Source organism: Salmo trutta, chromosome 10 (assembly GCF_901001165.1).
Source record: "Salmo trutta chromosome 10, fSalTru1.1, whole genome shotgun sequence".
Taxonomy (NCBI): Eukaryota; Metazoa; Chordata; class Actinopteri; order Salmoniformes; family Salmonidae; genus Salmo; species Salmo trutta.
In genome coordinates, this window is record NC_042966.1 from 15,386,127 (window position 1) to 15,397,456 (window position 11,330).

Consider the following 11,330-nt stretch of genomic DNA (forward strand, 5'->3'; position numbering starts at 1 on the left):
CTGTCCGTTCCATTCCCCCGAGATTAGAGAAACCTTGAGAAATACTCCCTGTCCTATCTCAGAGTTCTAGCCAGGTCGAGTCAAACACAGTGTAATTGTTCTCGGTATTTTCTTCGGCACACACATACACAGGGAGACCGGAGGACACAGAGGAGCGGCACATGAATCCCACTCCCATACTCCCCGCCTCCTGCCTGGTGGCGCCGGTAGTGTGGGAGCAGGACACGGACATTGAACAGACATTACTTGCAGAAACCGCTCCCGTCCTGTGTCCCGCTGGGCGTCTGTACGTCTCGTCTGCTGTTCGTGACCGGTTGATCTATTGAGCCCGCACGTCACCCTCCTCTGGTCCTCCTGGGATCGGTCGGACAGTGCACTGTTTGAGCGGGAGGTACTGGTGGCCTACCTTGGCTAAGGACTTGAGAGTTTATGTTTCCTCCTGCTCGGTGTGCGCCAAGTGTAAGGCTCCTAGGCACCTGCCCAGAGGTAAGCTACACCCCTTACCCGTTCCACAGCGGCCTTGGTCGCACCTGTCTGTGGATTTTCTGACTGATCTTCCACTCTCACAGGGTAACACCGTGATCCTCTTCGTTGTGGATCGTTTCTCTAAGTCCTGTCGTCTCCTCCCTCTGCCCGGTCTCCCTACGGCCCTACAGAATGCGGAGGCCTTGTTTACACACGTCTTCCGGCACTACGGGGTGCCTGAGGATATAGTGTCTGATCGGGGTCCCCAGTTCACGTCTAGGGTCTGGAAGGCGTTCATGGAATGTCTGGGGTCTCGATCAGCCTTACTTCAGGGTTTCACCCCGAGAGTAATGGGCAGGTGGAGAGAGTGAACCAGGATGTGGGCAGGTTTCTGCAGTCCTATTGCCAGGACCGGCTGGGGGAGTGGGCGGAGTTCGTGCCCTGGGCTGAGATGGCACAGAACTCGCTTCGCAACTCCTCCACTAACCTCTCTCCCTTCCAGTGCGTACTGGGGTACCAGCCGGTTCTGGCGCCTTGGCATCAGAGTCAGACCGAGGTTCCTGCGGTGGAGGACTGGAACCTCGGAGCACGAGCCACATAGGTTTTGTATTGAATTCAATGTAAGCAGAGGAGGAAGGAAAATAGCTGCCCTCCGGCTATACCGTGGTGCTACCCTAGAAGGTGCTATTGAGACTTCTGTTATAATCAGGTATTTGGTGACGTGAATATATTTAGTATAGTTTTATCTAAAAAGGCTAACTTTTTAAATGTAATTTTCTGAAATTCACTGAGTAGGATGGTCCTCACCTTCCTCCTCAGAGGAGCCTTCACTGGTTAGCGCCATGCCGCATTAGTTAGCCAGTTTCAAGCCGTCTCATGGACCAGAAGCGGTGGAACCAATAGCAGGGCAGTATGGGAGGGGTCTGACTTTGATAGGGTGATTATGTGACGGTGATGCCGGACTCGTTGTAGACCTTGAACACCTTCTCGATGGCGTTGACGTACGCAGCCGTCCGCAGGTCCAGACCCAGGTTGTACTTACTGGCCTTACGCATGATTTGCTGCAGGGGGACAAAACACACAAACACTAGTTAGATACCAGTTACACTGGCAAAACCAGTCACACACACTGACACAAACATACACATGGTGGTGTGATTGAGAGGTTTCACAGGCCAGGGTGGGGGCATTGTCACAGTCTGTCTCATAGAGAACATATGATTCAATTCTAGGATCTGACTCATCGGCACTAACCTCACAAACACACGCAGACACACACACACACACACACACACACACACACACACACGCAGACACACACACACGCAGACACACACATGTGTACGCACGCTCACACTCTTACCCTGGCAGATCTCTCCAAGGTGTAGGCCAGCCCAGAGTGAACAATGATATTCTCAGAAGCACCTGGAGTGGAGAGAGGAAGGAAATATGTGTTATCAAACTGCCAACACACTACATAATTTCCACACCACATAAGTTGTGTGTGTGTGTGTGTGTGTGTGTGTGTGTGTGTGTGTGTGTGTGTGTGTGTGCTCACAGCGACTCTGGCCTGGAAGTCAGCGGTTGGGACAACGGGGATTGGTCCTCCCTGCTTTCCAAACTTCCTCTCCAAACTCTCCTGAACGGACACTGAGGGAGATGAAGAGAGTGGGGATAGAGAAATAAATAGTTAGATGGCAATGTAGCAATGTAACCTGATCATTGGCAACCATCGTATTTTCAAATATATCCAGTCGATCAACATTCATCCCTGAAGTTTAATCTGTGTTCACTCACACATTTCAGATTAGTATCGTTTTCTTTTATTCAAAACCTGAACGTCAGAAAGGCTTATCTTTCTATCTGGCACGTCACCTTAAATTAACCTACTGTATATATGGGAGTGACCAGCGGAAATATCACCAGTTACACTTCTTTCGCGGTCATCTTTTCAGTTGTCCTTACAACTCTGAAAACACGGAGACAATTTCCAAGAGAGGACACAGTACTGTATCTCCTGCTACACCAAGGTTGTTAAAGGAAGAGGAAAAGGCTTCAGAACTGAACGAACACAGATCTTCTACAGACAGACGAGATCAGAAAGCGGACACATAGCTCCAGAGTGAGTACAGATTAAAGACTTCCAACATTAGTCAAGGAAAGATAGGGCCCTGCTCCTAATATTTAACCGGGGCTATTTTTTAAAGAGAATATGTTCTTAATGAGTGACCTAGATAATAAATACATTAACATTCATCTTTATTACAGGTGGTAGTAAACAAACAGTCAAAGGAAATCTAGTTGCCGCACCTAAAAATGGCAGAGGCAGAACAACTGAACAATTTGCCCCCCCTCATCCCCTACCCTGAGGGGATGACAGATGAAAAAAAAAAGAAAGAATTTAAAAAAAGAATTTTGCATAAAAATCCAGAGACTTTATATCGTGATGAAAAAAAAAAGGCTCCGTGCAACCTCATTTTCTACACAGCAAATTGTCCTACATGGGAAGAGGAAATACTGAAACACTATCCTGAGGGAAAACAGTGGGGAGAAATTCAAGATGGCAAACAACTGAAAACGAAGGCAGGCACTATAAATGTGTATTATACTACTGGGACAATCATGGTGCAGGATAATAGTGAGATTTTAAAGATATTCCCAAATGATTTCCCAGCCCTGTGCGAGAGAGTGAGAAAGAGTGTCATGAAGACAGAGCATGTCGAGGCGAGTGAGCCTGTCGAGGAGAAAATGGCAAAGCTAGGCATTGGGGAGAAGGAGGAGGAAAGAGGAGAGCAGAGGAAAAGAGAGAGCGAGGACATAAAACAGGAAGACATAAAGGGGGAAATAAAGGAAGAGGTGGGAGGAGGTAAGGGGTAGCACTGAACATTCCAGGGCAGATCAGAAGAGAAACATTATTTTACAGGATGTAAAATTTGATGAACAATTATGCTATAGCCTGCTGTTCCTCTCACCTTATTATTTTAATGTTGTATCTTCTACCTTTTAATGTTTGTGTTTTTAATTGAGCTTGTATGAAAAATGCATTCATAAGTGCTCACAATCATCATTATCTTGCTTTGGTTATAGTTTAGCACTTTCCCAATGATAAAGGCGCTTAAAGCAAAAGGTGGTGGTCCCTGTGAATTTCCCCAGCAATATGTGTTATATTTTGTTTCAAAATGTGTGCTCTAAAATGTATCAAGATTGTTGAAATGCAATTCTAATAAAGTTTGATTTAAAAAGTGTCAGGAGTCAGGACGTACTATATATACAGTACCCTGCCCCGATGTTCAGAACTCAGACCTACCTACCTACCTAACTACAGGTTATGGAACATTTGCTCTTTTAGTATTTCTGCAGTATGTTTCCTCAAGGAGAAGGCTTCCCACTTCTATGTCAAAGATAATGCAACAAAAACACTTTCGTAAATACTACAGTAATTTCCCCAAAACGACAACAGTAAAAACTACGGTATACCACAGTCCACAAAAACACTACAGTAATTAATATAGTGTATATATACACACACTACTCTTTTTTACACAGTATTTATACTATAGTATACTGCAGTAAATACTACAGTATTCACTGTAGTGTTTCTGCAGACTCCAGTCCACAAAAACACTACAGTAAAATGGAGAACAGAGAAAAATGAGTGTCCCCCTGCCTGAGAGGTGAGTCCCTGGATTACTCTTTTTCCAGTCGCTAGTGAAAGTCTACACACACCTTGCACAGTCTGCACATTTTGCTGCCTTATTAAGGAATTATCTGTGTAGGTCACACTACTTCTCAAAAGCGCATCGACTGTTTTTCCAAACAGTGAGTGTAGAAGGGGCACTGGCACTCTGGATCAGATCAAATCAAATTGTCGTTGTCACGTGCCGAAAAAACAGACTTTAGAGTGAAATGCTTACCTACAAGCCAGGAAACCATTTGATTAAAGAGTGACAGTCCCTAAAAAGCAAGTAACTCATTGAAAACAGCTTATGTGGCATCGATATGAGTCAGAAACATTTTGACTACAAAGGGGCCTCCTGAGTGGCGCAGTGGTGTAAGGCACTGCATCGCAGTGCTATAGGTGTCACTACAAACCTGGGTTCGATCCTGGGCTGTCACAGCCGGCCATGACCGGGAGACCCATGAGGCAGCGCACAATTGGCCCAGCGTCGTCTAGGTTAGGTGAGGATTTGGCCGGCCTAAATGTTCTTCTCTCATCGCACTCTAGCGACTCTTTGTGGCGGGCACATGCACACTGACTGGGGTTGCCAGTTGTACGGTGTTTCCTCTGACACATTGGTGTGGCTTGGCAGGGTTTGGGATTAGGTTAGCAGTGTGTTTTAAGATTAAGGTTAGGTTTAAAATCACATTATAAAAACTCTCTGGGATAGGCAACCCGCTAGCGGGACACCTGTCGACAACTTCCTGTGAAATTGTAGGGCGCGCAATTCAAATAAATAATCATAAACATTATGGATATTAAACATTTTGGTACATACAAGTATCTTATATCGGTTAAATTCTTGTTAAAAACGTACTTTTTGAAAATCTTCCTGTTTGCAATCCAAAAGGGTCCCAGCTACAACATGCATGGTCATTTTGTTAGATAAAATCCTTCTTTATATCCCAAAAACTCAGTTTAGTTGGCGCCATCGATTTGAGTAATCCACTCGTTCAACATGCAGACAAAGGAATCCAAAAAGCTACCGCTAAACTTTGTTAAAACAAGTCAAACTATGTTTCTATTTAAGCCTCAGGTACCCTAAAATGTAACTAAACTATAATATTTCATACAGAAAGAAGTATGTTCAATAGAAAAGTAAAATTAGCAAGTGCGCATCCTCTTCATCGTGCTCCCACAGACTGATTTCCAACTGTTACTCCCGGTTCCAAAACTCCAAATTCTTCCTCGTTTGGGAAGAAACAAGACTGAAACCTTGAACAAAGACTGTTGACATCTAGTGGAAGCCATAGAAATTGCAATCTGGGAGCCGGATTTAACATCGTCCCTATATGTTGAAATGGAAGAGCATGGGATCTCAAAACCCCCCAAAATTCTGGTTGGTTTTTCTTTGGATTTTCTCCTACCATATCAATTGTGTTATAGTCTCATGCATTTTTTAAAACATTTCTACAAACTTACTAACAGGCAGTTTACTTTGGGCATGTCAGTCAGACAGGAAGTGGAGAAAATAGGGGCCTAGCCCTAATTAAGAAGAGAAATTGTAGAAATAGGCAGGCTTTATGACTTTCTGGCTGTGGTAACTAGTGACAACCTAGAATTAGCTTGACCCTAGTTACTGCCCTGATTACACAGAGAGTTTCATCAACAATGGTAATGTATGTTATACCCGGTTTGATAAACTAGTAGGTTAATTACACAGCCTAACAGATACAAGTAGTAGTCATTTTGGTTGTAAAGTGCATTATCAAAAAGCTTTGTCCTTTCTTTATAACAAAATGCAATTCACCACTTGGCTGTCTATTCTATCACCCTGTCACAGGCCCACCCAGTCAACACCACCTCATAAGATGAGGAAGTATATTGCTTACAAGGATTGCCTGCTGCAGCTGTTCGAGAGATGTCCAGTTTGCAGCCAAACATGCAACATAGAGAAGACCAGCAAGTGAACCCTCAGCATCAGACATGCCCTCTCTGTGAGCATTCCTATAAATGGAACATGGAGAACACTTGAATCAGGTTGGTGACATTTGACCTGGTCAAAGGTCAAAACAGTTTCGAGTTTTGTTCCAATTTACCTTCATAATCTAGCCTGGTCTAACTACGTTTCTCATTTTATTTCACTTCACATATCATGATATCTGAAGTGAAATAGAAAGGTGAATGCATAGATGTTATGTGAATTTCGTTATCAATGTTCATAAACTTCAATTAATCTACTCAGTCTGCAACCCAGAGTTTGTAAGATTCTGGTTGAATGAAACAGACAAGAGTCCCAGTTTACAATAGTCCAAATGTTTATTCACGAGGGTACTCTGAAGTTCATTATACAAAGACATCTTTTTGGTCTAAACTCCACTCGCCGTGTTTGGAGGAAGAAGAAGGATGAGTACAACCCCAAGAACATCATCCCAACCGTGAAGCATGGAGGTGGAAACATCATTCTTTGGGGATGCTTTTCTGCAAAGAGGACAGGATGACTGCACCGTATTGAGGGGAGGATGGATGGGGCCATGTATCACGGGATCTTGGCCAACAACCTCCTTCCCTCAGTAACAGCATTGAAGATGGGTCGTGGCTGGGTCTTCCAGCATGACAACGACCCGAAACACACAGCCAGGGCAACTAAGGAGTGGCTCCGTAAGAAGCATCTCAAGATCCTGGAGTGGCCTAGCCAGTCTCCAGACCTGAACCCAATAGAACATCTTTGGAGGGAGCTGAAAGTCCGTATTGCCTAGCGACAGCCCCAAAACCTGAAGGATCTGGAGAAGGTCTGTATGGAGGAGTGGGCCAAAATCCCTGCTGCAGTGTGTGCAAACCTGGTCAAGAACTACAGGAAACGTATGATAATTGTAATCTGTAATTGCAAACGAAGGTTTCTGTACCAAATATTAAGTTCTGCTTTTCTGATGAATCAAATACTTATGTCATGCAATAAAATGCAAATTAATTACTTAAAAATCATACAATGTGATTTTCTGGATTTTTGTTTTAGATTCCGTCTCTCACAGTTGAAGTGTACCTATGATAAAAATTACAGACCTCCACATGCTTTGTAAGTAGGAAAACCTGCAAAATTGGCAGTGTATCAAATACTTGTTCTCCCCACTGTACATCCACACAAACCGTAGGTTTGTATCTCTCCCCAGAGTTCTCACCACTGTTTATCCCTACCCAGCGCTGTCCGTTCCATTCCCCCGAGATTAGAGAAACCTTGAGAAATACTCCCTGTCCTATCTCAGAGTTCTAGCCAGGTCGAGTCAAACACAGTGTAATTGTTCTCGGTATTTTCTTCGGCACACACATACACAGGGAGACCGGAGGACACAGAGGAGCGGCACATGAATCCCACTCCCATACTCCCCGCCTCCTGCCTGGTGGCGCCGGTAGTGTGGGAGCAGGACACGGACATTGAACAGACATTACTTGCAGAAACCGCTCCCGTCCTGTGTCCCGCTGGGCGTCTGTACGTCTCGTCTGCTGTTCGTGACCGGTTGATCTATTGAGCCCGCACGTCACCCTCCTCTGGTCCTCCTGGGATCGGTCGGACAGTGCACTGTTTGAGCGGGAGGTACTGGTGGCCTACCTTGGCTAAGGACTTGAGAGTTTATGTTTCCTCCTGCTCGGTGTGCGCCAAGTGTAAGGCTCCTAGGCACCTGCCCAGAGGTAAGCTACACCCCTTACCCGTTCCACAGCGGCCTTGGTCGCACCTGTCTGTGGATTTTCTGACTGATCTTCCACTCTCACAGGGTAACACCGTGATCCTCTTCGTTGTGGATCGTTTCTCTAAGTCCTGTCGTCTCCTCCCTCTGCCCGGTCTCCCTACGGCCCTACAGAATGCGGAGGCCTTGTTTACACACGTCTTCCGGCACTACGGGGTGCCTGAGGATATAGTGTCTGATCGGGGTCCCCAGTTCACGTCTAGGGTCTGGAAGGCGTTCATGGAATGTCTGGGGTCTCGATCAGCCTTACTTCAGGGTTTCACCCCGAGAGTAATGGGCAGGTGGAGAGAGTGAACCAGGATGTGGGCAGGTTTCTGCAGTCCTATTGCCAGGACCGGCTGGGGGAGTGGGCGGAGTTCGTGCCCTGGGCTGAGATGGCACAGAACTCGCTTCGCAACTCCTCCACTAACCTCTCTCCCTTCCAGTGCGTACTGGGGTACCAGCCGGTTCTGGCGCCTTGGCATCAGAGTCAGACCGAGGTTCCTGCGGTGGAGAACTGGAACCTCGGAGCACGAGCCACATAGGTTTTGTATTGAATTCAATGTAAGCAGAGGAGGAAGGAAAATAGCTGCCCTCCGGCTATACCGTGGTGCTACCCTAGAAGGTGCTATTGAGACTTCTGTTATAATCAGGTATTTGGTGACGTGAATATATTTAGTATAGTTTTATCTAAAAAGGCTAACTTTTTAAATGTAATTTTCTGAAATTCACTGAGTAGGATGGTCCTCACCTTCCTCCTCAGAGGAGCCTTCACTGGTTAGCGCCATGCCGCATTAGTTAGCCAGTTTCAAGCCGTCTCATGGACCAGAAGCGGTGGAACCAATAGCAGGGCAGTATGGGAGGGGTCTGACTTTGATAGGGTGATTATGTGACGGTGATGCCGGACTCGTTGTAGACCTTGAACACCTTCTCGATGGCGTTGACGTACGCAGCCGTCCGCAGGTCCAGACCCAGGTTGTACTTACTGGCCTTACGCATGATTTGCTGCAGGGGGACAAAACACACAAACACTAGTTAGATACCAGTTACACTGGCAAAACCAGTCACACACACTGACACAAACATACACATGGTGGTGTGATTGAGAGGTTTCACAGGCCAGGGTGGGGGCATTGTCACAGTCTGTCTCATAGAGAACATATGATTCAATTCTAGGATCTGACTCATCGGCACTAACCTCACAAACACACGCAGACACACACACACACACACACACACACACACACACACACGCAGACACACACACACGCAGACACACACATGTGTACGCACGCTCACACTCTTACCCTGGCAGATCTCTCCAAGGTGTAGGCCAGCCCAGAGTGAACAATGATATTCTCAGAAGCACCTGGAGTGGAGAGAGGAAGGAAATATGTGTTATCAAACTGCCAACACACTACATAATTTCCACACCTCATAGGTTGTGTGTGTGTGTGTGTGTGTGTGTGTGTGTGTGTGTGTGTGTGTGTGTGTGTGTGTGTACTCACAGCGACTCTGGCCTGGAAGTCAGCGGTGGGAACAACAGGGATCGGTCCTCCCTGCTTTCCAAACTTCCTCTCCAAACTCTCCTGAACGGACACTGAGGGAGATGAAGAGAGTGGGGATAGAGAAATAAATAGTTAGATGGCAATGTAGCAATGTAACCTGATCATTGGCAACCATCGTATTTTCAAATATATCCAGTCGATCAACATTCATCCCTGAAGTTTAATCTGTGTTCACTCACACATTTCAGATTAGTATCGTTTTCTTTTATTCAAAACCTGAACGTCAGAAAGGCGTATCTTTCTATCTGGCACGTCACCTTAAATTAACCTACTGTATATATGGGAGTGACCAGCGGAAATATCACCAGTTACACTTCTTTCGCGGTCATCTTTTCAGTTGTCCTTACAACTCTGAAAACACGGAGACAATTTCCAAGAGAGGACACAGTACTGTATCTCCTGCTACACCAAGGTTGTTAAAGGAAGAGGAAAAGGCTTCAGAACTGAACGAACACAGATCTTCTACAGACAGACGAGATCAGAAAGCGGACACATAGCTCCAGAGTGAGTACAGATTAAAGACTTCCAACATTAGTCAAGGAAAGATAGGGCCCTGCTCCTAATATTTAACCGGGGCTATTTTTTAAAGAGAATATGTTCTTAATGAGTGACCTAGATAATAAATACATTAACATTCATCTTTATTACAGGTGGTAGTAAACAAACAGTCAAAGGAAATCTAGTTGCCGCACCTAAAAATGGCAGAGGCAGAACAACTGAACAATTTGCCCCCCCTCATCCCCTACCCTGAGGGGATGACAGATGAAAAAAAAAAGAAAGAATTTAAAAAAAGAATTTTGCATAAAAATCCAGAGACTTTATATCGTGATGAAAAAAAAAAGGCTCCGTGCAACCTCATTTTCTACACAGCAAATTGTCCTACATGGGAAGAGGAAATACTGAAACACTATCCTGAGGGAAAACAGTGGGGAGAAATTCAAGATGGCAAACAACTGAAAACGAAGGCAGGCACTATAAATGTGTATTATACTACTGGGACAATCATGGTGCAGGATAATAGTGAGATTTTAAAGATATTCCCAAATGATTTCCCAGCCCTGCGCGAGAGAGTGAGAAAGAGTGTCGAGAAGACAGAGCATGTTGAGGAGAGTGAGACTGTCGAGGAGAAAATGGCAAAGCTAGGCATTGGGGAGAAGGAGGAGGAAAGAGGAGAGCAGAGGAAAAGAGAGAGCGAGGACATAAAACAGGAAGACATAAAGGGGGAAATAAAGGAAGAGGTGGGAGGAGGTAAGGGGTAGCACTGAACATTCCAGGGCAGATCAGAAGAGAAACATTATTTTACAGGATGTAAAATTTGATGAACAATTATGCTATAGCCTGCTGTTCCTCTCACCTTATTATTTTAATGTTGTATCTTCTACCTTTTAATGTTTGTGTTTTTAATTGAGCTTGTATGAAAAATGCATTCATAAGTGCTCACAATCATCATTATCTTGCTTTGGTTATAGTTTAGCACTTTCCCAATGATAAAGGCGCTTAAAGCAAAAGGTGGTGGTCCCTGTGAATTTCCCCAGCAATATGTGTTATATTTTGTTTCAAAATGTGTGCTCTAAAATGTATCAAGATTGTTGAAATGCAATTCTAATAAAGTTTGATTTAAAAAGTGTCAGGAGTCAGGACGTACTATATATACAGTACCCTGCCCCGATGTTCAGAACTCAGACCTACCTACCTACCTAACTACAGGTTATGGAACATTTGCTCTTTTAGTATTTCTGCAGTATGTTTCCTCAAGGAGAAGGCTTCCCACTTCTATGTCAAAGATAATGCAACAAAAACACTTTCGTAAATACTACAGTAATTTCCCCAAAACGACAACAGTAAAAACTACGGTATACCACAGTCCACAAAAACACTACAGTAATTAATATAGTGTATATATACACACACTACTCT

At 44.8% G+C, this 11,330-nt stretch overlaps 4 long non-coding RNA genes across 4 annotated transcripts; 2 read left to right on the forward strand and 2 right to left on the reverse strand.

Moving 5' to 3' along the window:
- Positions 1–1,388: 1,388 nt before the first annotated feature.
- Positions 1,389–2,225, reverse strand: LOC115201205 (uncharacterized). Its single transcript, XR_003879704.1, has 3 exons — positions 2,024–2,225; positions 1,829–1,890; positions 1,389–1,526 (listed from the first exon to the last, which is right to left on the reverse strand). It is a non-coding gene; the product is annotated as an uncharacterized LOC115201205 (long non-coding RNA).
- Positions 2,226–2,374: 149 nt separating this feature from the next.
- Positions 2,375–3,710, forward strand: LOC115201201 (uncharacterized). The gene is made up of 2 exons (XR_003879700.1): positions 2,375–2,587; positions 2,734–3,710. It is a non-coding gene; the product is annotated as an uncharacterized LOC115201201 (long non-coding RNA).
- Positions 3,711–8,712: 5,002 nt separating this feature from the next.
- LOC115201206 (uncharacterized) lies at positions 8,713–9,521 on the reverse strand. The gene is made up of 3 exons (XR_003879705.1): positions 9,354–9,521; positions 9,153–9,214; positions 8,713–8,850 (listed from the first exon to the last, which is right to left on the reverse strand). It is a non-coding gene; the product is annotated as an uncharacterized LOC115201206 (long non-coding RNA).
- A 182-nt stretch (positions 9,522–9,703) lies between these two features.
- LOC115201200 (uncharacterized) lies at positions 9,704–11,040 on the forward strand. Its single transcript, XR_003879699.1, has 2 exons — positions 9,704–9,917; positions 10,064–11,040. It is a non-coding gene; the product is annotated as an uncharacterized LOC115201200 (long non-coding RNA).
- The last annotated feature ends 290 nt before the right edge of the window (positions 11,041–11,330 follow it).